General features: G+C 45.1%; 2 long non-coding RNA genes across 2 annotated transcripts; both read right to left on the reverse strand.

The window, feature by feature from the left end:
* Nucleotides 1–768: 768 nt before the first annotated feature.
* Nucleotides 769–6,278, reverse strand: LOC148377727 (uncharacterized). Its single transcript, XR_015856480.1, has 6 exons — nucleotides 6,172–6,278; nucleotides 4,819–4,989; nucleotides 4,618–4,695; nucleotides 2,875–3,045; nucleotides 2,674–2,751; nucleotides 769–857 (listed from the first exon to the last, which is right to left on the reverse strand). It is a non-coding gene; the product is annotated as an uncharacterized LOC148377727 (long non-coding RNA).
* A 5,557-nt stretch (nucleotides 6,279–11,835) lies between these two features.
* Nucleotides 11,836–12,622, reverse strand: LOC148377728 (uncharacterized). The gene is made up of 3 exons (XR_015856474.1): nucleotides 12,484–12,622; nucleotides 12,032–12,225; nucleotides 11,836–11,907 (listed from the first exon to the last, which is right to left on the reverse strand). It is a non-coding gene; the product is annotated as an uncharacterized LOC148377728 (long non-coding RNA).
* Between the last annotated feature and the right edge of the window lie 516 nt (nucleotides 12,623–13,138).

The following is a 13,138-nucleotide window of genomic DNA, read 5'->3' on the forward strand; positions in this document are numbered from 1 at the left end:
GTTCAGTGCGGCATGGTGTTGTTCAGTGCAGGATGGTGTTGTTCAGTGCGGCATGGTGTTGTTCAATGCGGCATGGTGTTGTTCAGTGCAGGATGGTGTTGTTCAGTGCGGCATGGTGTTGTTCAATGCGGCATGGTGTTGTTCAGTGCGGGATGGTGTTGTTCAGTGCGGCATGGTGTTGTTCAGTGCGGCATAATGTTGTTCAGTGCGGCATGGTGTTGTTCAGTGCGGCATGGTGTTGTTCAGTGCGGCATAATGTTGTTCAGTGCGGCATGGTGTTGTTCAGTGCGGAATGGTGTTGTTCAGTGCGGCATGGTGTTGTTCAGTGCGGGATGGTGTTGTTCAGTGCGGCATGGTGTTGTTCAGTGCGGCATAATGTTGTTCAGTGCGGCATGGTGTTGTTCAGTGTGGCATGGTGTTCAGTGCGGCATGGTGTTGTTCAGTGCGGTATCGTGTTGTTTAGTGCGGTATCGTGTTGTTCAGTGCGGTATCGTGTTGTTCAGTGCAGTATCGTTGTGTTTTTCGTATTGTGTTGTGTTGTTCGTAATGTGTTGTGTTGTTCGTATTGTGTTGTGTTGTTCGTATTGTGTTGTGTTGTTCGTATTGTGTTGTGTGTTTCATATTGTGTTGTTCATATTGTGTTGAGTTGTTCGTATTGTGTTGTGTTGTTCGTATTGTGTTGCCTTTAACACTTAGCCTCTAACACTTAGCCTCTAACACTTAGCCTTTAGCACCTAGAAGGTAAATAAATAGGAAGGAAGGACTCACCGGTGACGTCTTCGCCCACGTCCAAGCGTTGTACTTTGTATTTTCATCCTTCTGACAGTGGAAAACATAGCCAACAAACACCGTGGAACCTAAACGAATGAAAGAAAACTATCATTTGGCCACAACAGACATTCACAGATACAACACAATGTGACGTGCGGGGTTGAGGTTAAAGGTTGAGTGAAGGGCCCTCGTTTTAAACTACTTTTTTGAAAAGGATTGGGAACAAGTAAGACGTATTTAATTTATTTAATGGGAAGTAGTAAGAGCTATTGAATTTAATCTATGTATTATATTCTATTGTATTGTATTCTGTTGTATTCTTTTGGATTGTATTCACACTAACCCCACTAAAACTTCAGCCCACAAAAACTCGCCTCTGGCGCCTAGCCTCTGGCTTTTAGCCTCTAACACTTAGCCTTTAACACTTAGCCTAGAAGGTGAATAAATAGGGTTAAAGGTTGAGTGAAGGGACCTCGTTTTAAACTACTTTTTTGAAAAGGAGTGGGAACAAGTAAGACGTATTTAATTTATTTAATGGGAACTAGTAAGACTTATTAAATTTATTTAATCTACTTTTCTTCCCAGGCAAAATTTGATGTGCTGCAATTCCAAATTTCCAAAGTGAATGAAGGAATGAAGTCCTTTAAATTATGATTTTGTATAAATACTAGGCATTAACACAAAATTGACGGCACAAAATGGGCAGACTTTACTTGTTTGAAAAGGACTGGTTACAAGACAGACTTTTTTAATTTATTTAATGGGAAGAAGACTTATTTAGTTTAATTGATCTATTTTTGTTCCCTGGCAAAATTCGATTTGCTGCAATTCCAAATTTCCAAAGTGAATGAAGGAAAGAAGTCGTTTAAATTATGATTTTGTTTAAATACTAGGCATAGACACAAAATCTACGGCACAAAATGGGCAGACTTTACTTGTTTGAAGAGGACTGGTTACAAGACAGACTTTTCTGATTTATTTAATGGGAAGAAGACTTATTTAGTTTATTTAATCTATTTTTGTTCCCTGGCAAAATTGGATTTGCTGAAATTGTATTTTGCCAAATCTTGACTTGAGACCTGATAGGAAGTATTAAACGCTTAGTTAAATCAATACAAGTTGGTAATAAGAGCGAGTAATGTTGGTTGAACCGATGAATGAAGGTTGAAAGCAATTTAAATTATGACTTTGTATAAATACTAGATATCAACAGAACATCTACTGCGCGAAATGGGCAGAGTTTACTTGTTTGAGAAGGAGTGGCTTATTCAAAACTAAGATTTATTTAATCTGTTTGTTCCCAGGCAAAATTGGATGTGATGCAATTCCAAATTTCACCACATGATGGTGCCCAATTTTGACTTCATAGGACATATTAAACACTTAGCTTGTTATTATGTTCAAGGTAATCAGATTTGTTTATTATTCTAATGGCCTCTTCAAAACTATTCTGGATTACTACTTTGGATCTATTCTACATTACTTGGCAACAACATACTCTGTAACAGATTAGGCAGTATAATCATATATGTTAACTTGAGAGTGCCCACACTCAATCTACTTATCGTGATGTGTTAAATCAATTACTGTTAGACATTATTTGTCTGATAATCTACCAAATCTTTGAATTGAAGAATTTGTGATTTAATTAATAGCTTGTTGTTATGTTAAGGGTAATCGTACTTGTATATAATTCTAATGGCCTTCTTTTGAAAACTATTCTGAATTACAACTTTGGATCTTATATTACTTTGCAACAATCTACTCTGTGACAGATTAGGCAGTATAATCACATATGTTAACTTCAGTGCCCACACTGTATTTATTTATGGTTATTTGTTAAATCAAGTACTGTTAGACATGAAATAGGAAGTGTTTAACATAAATGTTATGGCTACTCACCATTGTAGCTCGCTCCTGGTCAATGATACGAGCCTCTTCTTGCAGTGGAAAACTTGCAGCCAACAAACACCGTGGAACCTAAAGGAATGAAATTAAACATTAACATTTCGCCTCGACCAATTTTCACACGTACAACGCAACGCGGCTACACTTCTGCTATTACAAACGTAAATCTCCTTAAACACAATGAGTGTTACTTACCGTGTACGCTCTAGACGGTCCAGTTGCAAGCAGAAAATAAAGATATTTCTGTTGATAATCGTCGCTGCTCAGCGGCTCACGGCCATCGCGCCAACGGATTTGAATTTTGGCGGAGGTTCGGGCAATTACGTCATATCCGCGGCACATGACTGCGACGTAATACCCGCTTATCTGAAACGGCAGTTAAAAGTAGAGTTACATCAAGTTTTCTTGGAACCTAAACGAATGAAAGAAAACTATCATTTGGCCACAACCAAGATTCACAGATACAACACAACGTGCGGGGTTGAGGTTAAAGATTGAGTGAAGGGCCCTCGTTTTAAACTACTGTTTTGAAAAGGAGTGGAAACAAGTAAGACGTATTTAATTTATTTAATGGGAAGTAGTAAGACTTATTAAATTTATTTAATCTACTTTTCTTCCCAGGCAAAATTTGATGTGCTGCAATTCCAAATTTCCAAAGTGAATGAAGGAATGAAGTCCTTTAAATTATGATTTTGTATAAATACTAGGCATAAACACAAAATCGACGGCACAAAATGGGCAGACTTTACTTGTTTGAAAAGGACTGGTTACAAGACAGACTTTTTTAATTCATTTAATGGGAAGAAAACTTATTTAGTTTAATTGATCTATTTTTGTTCCCTGGCAAAATTCGATTTGCTGCAATTCCAAATTTCCAAAGTGAATGAAGGAAAGAAGTCGTTTAAATTATGATTTTGTTTAAATACTAGGCATAGACACAAAATCTACGGCACAAAATGGGCAGACTTTACTTGTTTGAAGAGGACTGGTTACAAGACAGACTTTTCTGATTTATTTAATGGGAAGAGGACTTATTTAGTTTATTTAATCTATTTTTGTTCCCTGGCAAAATTGGATTTGCTGAAATTGTATTTTGCCAAATCTTGACTTGAGACCTGATAGGAAGTATTAAACGCTTAGTTAAATCAATACAAGTTGGTAATAAGAGCGAGTAATGTTGGTTGAACCGATGAATGAAGGTTGAAAGCAATTTAAATTATGACTTTGTATAAATACTAGATATCAACAGAACATCTACTGCGCGAAATGGGCAGAGTTTACTTGTTTGAGAAGGAGTGGCTTATTCAAAACTAAGATTTATTTAATCTGTTTGTTCCCAGGCAAAATTGGATGTGATGCAATTCCAAATTTCACCACATGATGGTGCCCAATTTTGACTTCATAGGACATATTAAACACTTAGCTTGTTATTATGTTCAAGGTAATCAGATTTGTTTATTATTCTAATGGCCTCTTCAAAACTATTCTGGATTACTACTTTGGATCTATTCTACATTACTTGGCAACAACATACTCTGTAACAGTTTAGGCAGTATAATCATATATGTTAACTTGAGAGTGCCCACACTCAATCTACTTATCGTGATGTGTTAAATCAATTACTGTTAGACATTATTTGTCTGATAATCTACCAAATCTTTGAATTGAAGAATTTGTGATTTAATTAATAGCTTGTTGTTATGTTAAGGGTAATCGTACTTGTATATAATTCTAATGGCCTTCTTTTGAAAACTATTCTGAATTACAACTTTGGATCTTATATTACTTTGCAACAATCTACTCTGTGACAGATTAGGCAGTATAATCACATATGTTAACTTCAGTGCCCACACTGTATTTATTTATGGTTATTTGTTAAATCAAGTACTGTTAGACATGAAATAGGAAGTGTTTAACATAAATGTTATGGCTACTCACCATTGTAGCTCGCTCCTGGTCAATGATACGAGCCTCTTCTTGCAGTGGAAAACTTGCAGCCAACAAACACCGTGGAACCTAAAGGAATGAAATTAAACATTAACATTTCGCCTCGACCAATTTTCACACGTACAACGCAACGCGGCTACACTTCTGCTATTACAAACGTAAATCTCCTTAAACACAATGAGTGTTACTTACCGTGTACGCTCTAGACGGTCCAGTTGCAAGCAGAAAATAAAGATATTTCTGTTGATAATCGTCGCTGCTCAGCGGCTCACGGCCATCGCGCCAACAGATTTGAATTTTGGCGGAGGTTCGGGCAATTACGTCATATCCGCGGCACATGACTGCGACGTAATACCCGCTTATCTGAAACGGCAGTTAAAAGTAGAGTTACATCAAGTTTTCTTGGAACCTAAACGAATGAAAGAAAACTATCATTTGGCCACAACCAAGATTCACAGATACAACACAACGTGCGGGGTTGAGGTTAAAGATTGAGTGAAGGGCCCTCGTTTTAAACTACTGTTTTGAAAAGGAGTGGAAACAAGTAAGACGTATTTAATTTATTTAATGGGAAGTAGTAAGACTTATTAAATTTATTTAATCTACTTTTCTTCCCAGGCAAAATTTGATGTGCTGCAATTCCAAATTTCCAAAGTGAATGAAGGAATGAAGTCCTTTAAATTATGATTTTGTATAAATACTAGGCATAAACACAAAATCGACGGCACAAAATGGGCAGACTTTACTTGTTTGAAAAGGACTGGTTACAAGACAGACTTTTTTAATTCATTTAATGGGAAGAAAACGTATTTAGTTTAATTGATCTATTTTTGTTCCCTGGCAAAATTCGATTTGCTGCAATTCCAAATTTCCAAAGTGAATGAAGGAAAGAAGTCGTTTAAATTATGATTTTGTTTAAATACTAGGCATAGACACAAAATCTACGGCACAAAATGGGCAGACTTTACTTGTTTGAAGAGGACTGGTTACAAGACAGACTTTTCTGATTTATTTAATGGGAAGAGGACTTATTTAGTTTATTTAATCTATTTTTGTTCCCTGGCAAAATTGGATTTGCTGAAATTGTATTTTGCCAAATCTCGATTTGAGACCTGATAGGAAGTATTAAACGCTTAGTTAAATCAATACAAGTTGGTAATAAGAGCGAGTAATGTTGGTTGAACCGATGAATGAAGGTTGAAAGCAATTTAAATTATGACTTTGTATAAATACTAGATATTAACAGAACATCTACTGCGCAAAATGGGCAGAGTTTACTTGTTTGAGAAGGAGTGGCTTATTCAAAACTAAGATTTATTTAATCTGTTTGTTCCCAGGCAAAATTGGATGTGATGCAATTCCAAATCTATCTGAAACGGCAGTTAAAAGTAGAGTTACATAGTTTTCTTTTTTAATCAACACAATCATTTACAACCGTTGACCAGAAAGAATCGTCGAAATTCGACGTCCCCCACAAACGCCACGCTCACTCGCTTTTCAGGGCAACAAAAGTACTTCTTTTTAAAAACGATGAGTTGTACTTACCGTGTACGCTCTGGACGGTCCAGTTGCAAGCAGAAAATAAAAATATTTCTCTTGTTAGTCGTATGTTACCATCCGCTGTGTCTTTGTCAACATCGCCGCCATTTTCCTACTTCCTGCTGCGAGCCACGCCCACGGATTTAAATTTGGGCGGAAGCTCTTTCCATTGGCGTCGTTTTCGCGTATAGCAAATCCGATTGGTTGGGAAGGGGGCACGGTTATGCAGCCGAGGGGTCCTGTGATCGGTGGGATGTAAAGTAGGCGTCGACGTCACGTCCGCGTCACGTGACCACGACGTGGCAGACGATATAGCAACCGCTGTTTTGTTTAGTAGATTTACAGTTGTTATGCATTGGCATAATGGTGTGCACTCAAAATAGATTTAAATAAATTAAATATTTCTTCTGCCCACTCCCTTTTAAACAAGTTAACTCTGCCCACGTCCATTGACGTCTTGTCTGCGTCACGTGACCACGACGTAGCGACGTCATGTAGTAACCGCTGTTTTGATCAGTAGACTTACAGTTATTATGCGTTGACATAATGGCGCACTGGTTAGCATGGCCACCTCTTAAGCATGATGTTGCGGGTTCGACGCCTGATCAATGTTAGCATGGAGTGAGCTTAAGTGCATGGCGCTGAAGATTTGAATCTTTGAAATGCGCTGAGGTCTGACATATCAGGCAGAATGGTTTGCCATCACGTTCAACAAAAAATAGAAACTTTCCCACTCTGATTAAAACGTCCTGTGTTCATCTACGTATTTTCGTTTTGCTGTGCATCTTTTCCCTGCCATTTCAAGAGCCCAATTGACACTCATAGTTTAAAGAAATGTGTTTGCCCATCCTACTTTGTGGAATTTCACCACATGCGCTTTTGACCAAAATACCAAATTGAACTCAAGTGAAGCCAACACGCACAACCCCCCCCCCCCCCCCCCACACACACACACACACACAAATGTTGATGATATGAACATAAAAGAGCCGCATGCGGTTCGGGAGTTGCGGCTTGGCCAAACCTGTACTATACAACTTTATTTGTATAAAATTTTCACAACAGCTGTCACACAAACAAAGCGGGAAAAACCGAAGACGTGCGTGTTCCGCCCACGCTGGATTTATTTGCACCTTTGAAAAGACACCGTATTGCCGCAGATGTGGCAAAGAGTACTTTTGGGCATCTGAGACGGAAGGATGTCCAAAGCATCACGTCACCTGCTCTGGTAGGCATGGTGGTGGGACGTTGAGGTCAACCGCTTTGGGGTTGGCTGAATCTTTGATCGCAGGATGCCACACACTTGAAGACAGAAGCAGAAAAGCAGAGCTAAATGCAAAATGTACTCACCGGTGACTCCAATTTTTTTCCCCCCTGAAGAAACAGCTGGACGGGTGGCCCCGGCTGGCCAGTGGGACTCTTGTTATTCTGACCCTTTTTAGTGCGCGTTTGGGGCAACAACCGTTTTTTGTGGCGCTCTCTTCTGGTTCAAAAGTGCCCTGCATGTGAATTTGCTTTTCCTGCCTTCTGATTGGATGAGCGCCGGTGTGACGCGGTGCCTCTGTCACCGTGGCGGGGGGTATACGTTGGCATCGGAGCGTCTGCCAACGTCTGAGACCGGCTGGCAGTGTATCGGAGGTGTCGAGTGCGGTGCCGCTGGAGCTCACTCACCAGCTGGTGTTAGGGCCACAGAATGAAGGCCAAGGAGAAGAATAGAAAGAGAAACAGAAACTTCTCCTCCAATTGTTTGATTTGTCTCTTCTGAGCTTCGATGAATTCTTTCAGCTCTTTGTTCCTCTAGGACGGACAAATGGAAAGTGGCATTCAAAAGCCAGTAAGCGTGCAAGTAAGTGCCGGGCTGGCTTTGGGCCCTTACCTGTTGCGCGCTGTGCAGCAGATCCATTCTCTCTTGGAGGATGCAAGCGTCGCGCTCCCTCAACTCGCACATCAGGGCTCGCTTCCATTGGTCCACGGCGCTCCTAAGCTCTTCTCTCTGATCCGCCGTCAGCACGTCATTCACGCCAGCGTGGCTGGCTTTTTCGCCGTCCGTGGCGGGGCAGTCCCGCTGCGGTAGCGCCTCGTACAACATGGCCTCCAGCTCCAGGATCCTCTGGGCCGCAATCCTCGTCCATCAGTGGTCCGGCGGGAGATTTGAGGGCGGCTTACCTTATGAGCCTGGTCCATGGAACACTTCCTGAAGTCCAACTCTTCATCCAGGTAGCCCTTCTGCTTGCAGAACATATCCTAGCACAGCTCAAGGTCAGAATTGTTGGGGCACATTGCCGGAGTTCCCCTTGGCTGATGTCGCGTGTCTGTCTACCTTCTCACTTTCAATGTCCAACATCTTCTGTTGAAGTGCTGACTTGGTCACTTTGATGTATTCTAACCACTGAGGAAAGGCTGCTGTCACATAAGCAGAATGCGAGAGCGTGCGTGGACGTGCGCGTTACCTTCTCGGCTAGGGTGAGAAGGGTCCTGGCGTGAATCACGACCACCTGCTCCTCGTTGGTGAGATTCTGCAAGAGCCCAAAGGCACAGCGTCAACAAGCTTCTTTCAGCGCAAAGCCTTCCAAAAGTCACATTTGAGCCGCCGAGTCTCGTGGAGTGCGAACATAAGGAGTTCGACATACACTTACGGCGTTATAGCCCAGGATGTCCAGCTTCTTCATCAGATCACTGATGACGATGTCCGGGGGAAAGGCGCAAGGAGCAATGTAAGGTGTTCTGGGACCTCGGGTTAAGGTTAGGGTTGCGAGGGACGCCTTACGTACGCTCACGCCCTCGGCCTCGCAGTAGATCTGCAAAGGGCTGAGGCCGTCTGGGAAACGGACTTGCAGAAACTTCAAGACGGGGGAGCGCCACTCCCTCTCCTGAAAGGCAGAGGCATGCATCCGTCCGTCCGTCCGTCCGTCCGTCCGTCCGTCACATCTCTGGCCTCAACACGCTTGTGCGAGTCTTCCCACCTCCAGCTCCAGGATGCGGAACTCAAGCAGTTCGTTTTGGTCTCGGATATCCTGGATGTGCTCTTTCAGACGCGCTTCTTCCGCCTCCATCCGCCTGACCTGAAAAGACAGTCAGACCTCATCTGCGGGGCTTCCCGACGGGTGTGACGCCAAGCGACTCCGCCCAGCGCCTTTCTTTCCGTCACCTTTTCGGCCAACTGCTGATTGCTCTGACGCAGCAGCTGCTTCTCCTCCACCCACTTGACATTCTAGAAGAGACAAACGCGTGGACAGCTTTGGAATGTTGTGTCATTTTCATCCACAAATTCTTTGGTTGACTGGAAAATGACATTTGCTTTTCTCCGCATTTTCCCAGCCACGTTCGGGGGGGGGGGGGGGGGGTTGGTCCAGTAATGCCAGACGAATGAGTGACTGAAGAATGTAGCTATTTTGTCTGAGAAAAAGGTGTGCTCATTGATGAGCTTACCTGTCCTTGTTGCTTCAGCGCTGACTCCAGATCTGCTACTCTGCTTTGATAGTGACCCATTTCTACCATCAGCTTTTCTCTGGTCTGAAAGGAGGAGGAGGGAGGCTCCTCCTCCTCCTTTCAGACCAGAGAACACCCGAGGCTGGGTGAGAACGGGGAGGCTGCGACCCGGCCGGGGGTTGCGGAAAGGGGCGCCACCTTGATCTCCTTCTCGGCGTCGTAGTCCCCTTCGCTGGTCTGGGCTAGCAGAGCGTAGGCTCGTTGCAGCGCTTGATATTCTTGCGTCAGCTGGCGGTAGCGAAGCTCCGCCTCTTCATGCACACACCAATGCAACACAGCACTAGTACCAGAATCAGTCAGACCGGCGACAAAGCACCCGCGACGCAAAGACGAGTCCGATTCCAGGCTGAAGAGGAATGTTTGGTGCCAATACGCTGGCAGAAATGGCGGGCTACCTCTTCGGGTTCCGTGTCGGGGGTTCTGTCGGTGTGAAAAGACAAGGACGATCCGTCCGAGTCCACCAACACGTCTTCGTCGTAGCCGTAAAATGTTTCGATGACCTGCGGGCGCGGAAGCAAACATCTCTCTGAACAAACTGAAGCGACACCTCACGATGAATCGACGAGAGGAACGATAGCGAGAAAAAGGCCATTTCATCTTGCGCAACACCAAGCAGCCGCAAACAAACAGACTCACCTTGCAGGACCTCACGCTTTGTTCCTCCTCAGAGATTCTCGACGTCGGTATCGTAGCAGCAAATCTCTCTCCTGTCGACACAAATAATCCGCCTTTGAGATTCTTTGGATGCAAAGGGAACGAATGGCTCCGGCGCAGAAACAAACGCGACTCACAATGACATTTCTGACATGAGCTCCTGTCTCCAGAGCCTGAAAAACACGTCACCGGCGATGATTGGAGGGACGCTCGTCTTTTCCAAAAGTGACAACTACAGGGTGTGTCAGGGTTTTCCAGATTATCTTTATCGTATCATTATGTTGCTTTGACTTTGACTGCAACCTGTAATAAATAATATTATTTATCCCTTATTTATCCCTATCGCTTATCCCTTCCTACACAAAGTCGTAAAACACCCCTTGCTATGTTTTGACTAGAGGTCAAGGGCTTCCTCTATTCAATCCACTCTTACACCCACCCTGTTTCTCTTAATTAAAATGCTCGTGCAGGAGCCGAGAGTCAGACTTCATTCGTACAACGGATGGACTCTCCACCTGCAGGTGTCCAAAAGAACTTACTTGTCTCCCGTGTGGTTCTTGCAAAATAAGTTGGAGCGAGCGCAACTCTAACAGGGTGCATTTTGCCACTAGCTGCCTACGGACAATGACGTCGCGCTCGCGGCTCATGGTTGACGGGCTGAGCAGCCGGGCAAGTCCGTCGTTTTCAGCGCACAGCGAGTGGCAAAGGCGCTGACAAAACGGGAGCTTTGAGCTGCTGAAAACGGCAAAACAAGTCTAAAGCGTGTTCAAACGCGTGCGCACAATGCTCCTGCTTGAAAGGTCGGAATTTAAGGGGCCAATTTTTTGGATGGCGGCCGCCGGCCAAGCTTTGGACGGAAAAGGTTTCCTGGCGACAGCGAGCGAGCGCGGCGCTGCCGTACGTGCACCGAGTCGCCTGCCTGAAGACCTTGGACAAGTCGTCGATGATGTGCCGCTGCTCCACAACTTGAAGGAACTCCATTTCACCGTCCTGCTGGCCGCAACCGCGGTCCAGGTCATTGAGCGAACTAGGCCTTCTCTGTGGAACACAAATGCAGTGGACTCTGTTGGCACGCCGCCGTTGTCCGCGTCGACTTACCAAGCTTGCCATCTCCTCGTTCTCCTGGGTGACAAAGCGCACTTTGTTTTCAAGGCGGCACAGCACCAGCGAGAGTTCTTCATTCTTCCTGCTCAGGCGTTTGTTTTTGTACAGGAGTGGCAGAAACTGGCTTTCTGTTTCTCTCAGTCGCTTTAGCTGCAAGCATGAAGTGCGGGATGTGAAAGACGCACAACACGCGGGCCAGAACGTATCCATTCCTTTTGCATCGGTTTGAACGGAATCGTGGCTTTGGCTCCCAATAAAAGACATCTACCAGGCAACCGACTCGCCGCGCCGCTCAACTAATAAGCAAGCGCAATGGGTGCCTCGCTGGATGGCGCGCATCAAACGTAGCGCAAACCTTCAAGCGTGCCGTCAATAAATTACCAGTTCATTGCGCTCTTCAGAAAGCAGGGCGTTTCGATCCTCCAGTTTCCTGATGACTGCGCTGAGCTCAGCGATTTTCAGATGAAACCGTCGCGTGTCCCGATCCTCCTGAGACTGAAAACGCCCCGCAACACACACACACAAGCACTCGTTCAAAGTTCAAAACTGTTTTTGTGCTACCTTCCTCCAGCAACGAACTAAGTCATGCGTACTGCAAGTGTGTGATGAGGTGGCTTACGCAATGAAGAGGATTGCTAGTAGCGGCGTTGACCCCACTTCCAGGGTAGTTTAGGCCCACCCTTTGGGAATCCCTCAGGGCAGCGATCTGCTGCTCGGCAGCCTGAGTCTGCAGCTGAAGGCGGTGGACGTGGCTGGCCCCAGGGCTTCATCCAAAACACTAACCGCTCTGTCTTTCAGCTTGATCTCATCCGTCTGGATGTACAAACGGGGAGCGCTCAGGCAGGCGGGCAAACTCATTTGCCAGAATTGTGACAAAAACAAAGAGAGCAACCGGCCAATTTTTTTCTTGAATCGACTAGAACACCTTTGCTGTGACAAAAGCGAAGCGAGCAACCGGACATTTTCTTCTTGTGAAATAGAATAGAATAGAATGCCTTAGGTGTCATTGCACTGCAGGTATACAACGAAATTGGGAACATAGCCACGCACCGCGCATCTGATCAGTCCTACCAGTCGGCGGATCTCCCTCTCGCAGTCTCTCTTGGTTCGGCTCAGCTCCTCCCGATGCTGGTGATGAGCCGATCGGAGCTCGGCCGCTCGGGACTGCCAGGCCTGCTGGGCCGCTGCCAGGGCTTCTTCCGCGCTCCTGGTGGAGGCGACACCGCTCGGTCTCCCGACACCGCCGCGTCTCCTCCACCTCCGCCAGCAAAGCGCCCCCCCTCCTCACCTGAGCAGACATTGCGCCACACCGGGCCGTTGAGACCGCAACGGAGCGCCGCGACGCTTACTGGGGACAAGCTACACAATACGGTAGCGGCCGCATCGAAGCCCGACGTGGCGTGCGGATAGTCAGACACGGATAGAGCGGATCACCTTGTCCATGGAGCCGTCCCTCAGGCTGAGGACCAAGGCATTCAGTCGCTGGATCTCTCCATCTTTGATTTTGATCACTCTCATCAGCTCCATTTCATGCTGCCGCAGTAATGTCTCCCTGGTAATGGCTAACTCTTTCTGCTTCTCCTCATGGAGTTTGCTTTTGAGTTCCGTCATGGCGGCGGTGGCACGGTGGTGCTCCGCCCGCAGGTCCTGACTTCTCTCTCTCTCCAGACAGCTGACCTGACATGACTTAGACTTAGACTTAGACAAACTTTATTGTCATCTTGTC

The sequence above is a fragment of the Syngnathus floridae genome, unplaced genomic scaffold (genome assembly GCF_059516105.1).
Source record: "Syngnathus floridae isolate MCC-2025c unplaced genomic scaffold, RoL_Sflo_1.0 HiC_scaffold_96, whole genome shotgun sequence".
Taxonomy (NCBI): domain Eukaryota; kingdom Metazoa; phylum Chordata; class Actinopteri; order Syngnathiformes; family Syngnathidae; genus Syngnathus; species Syngnathus floridae.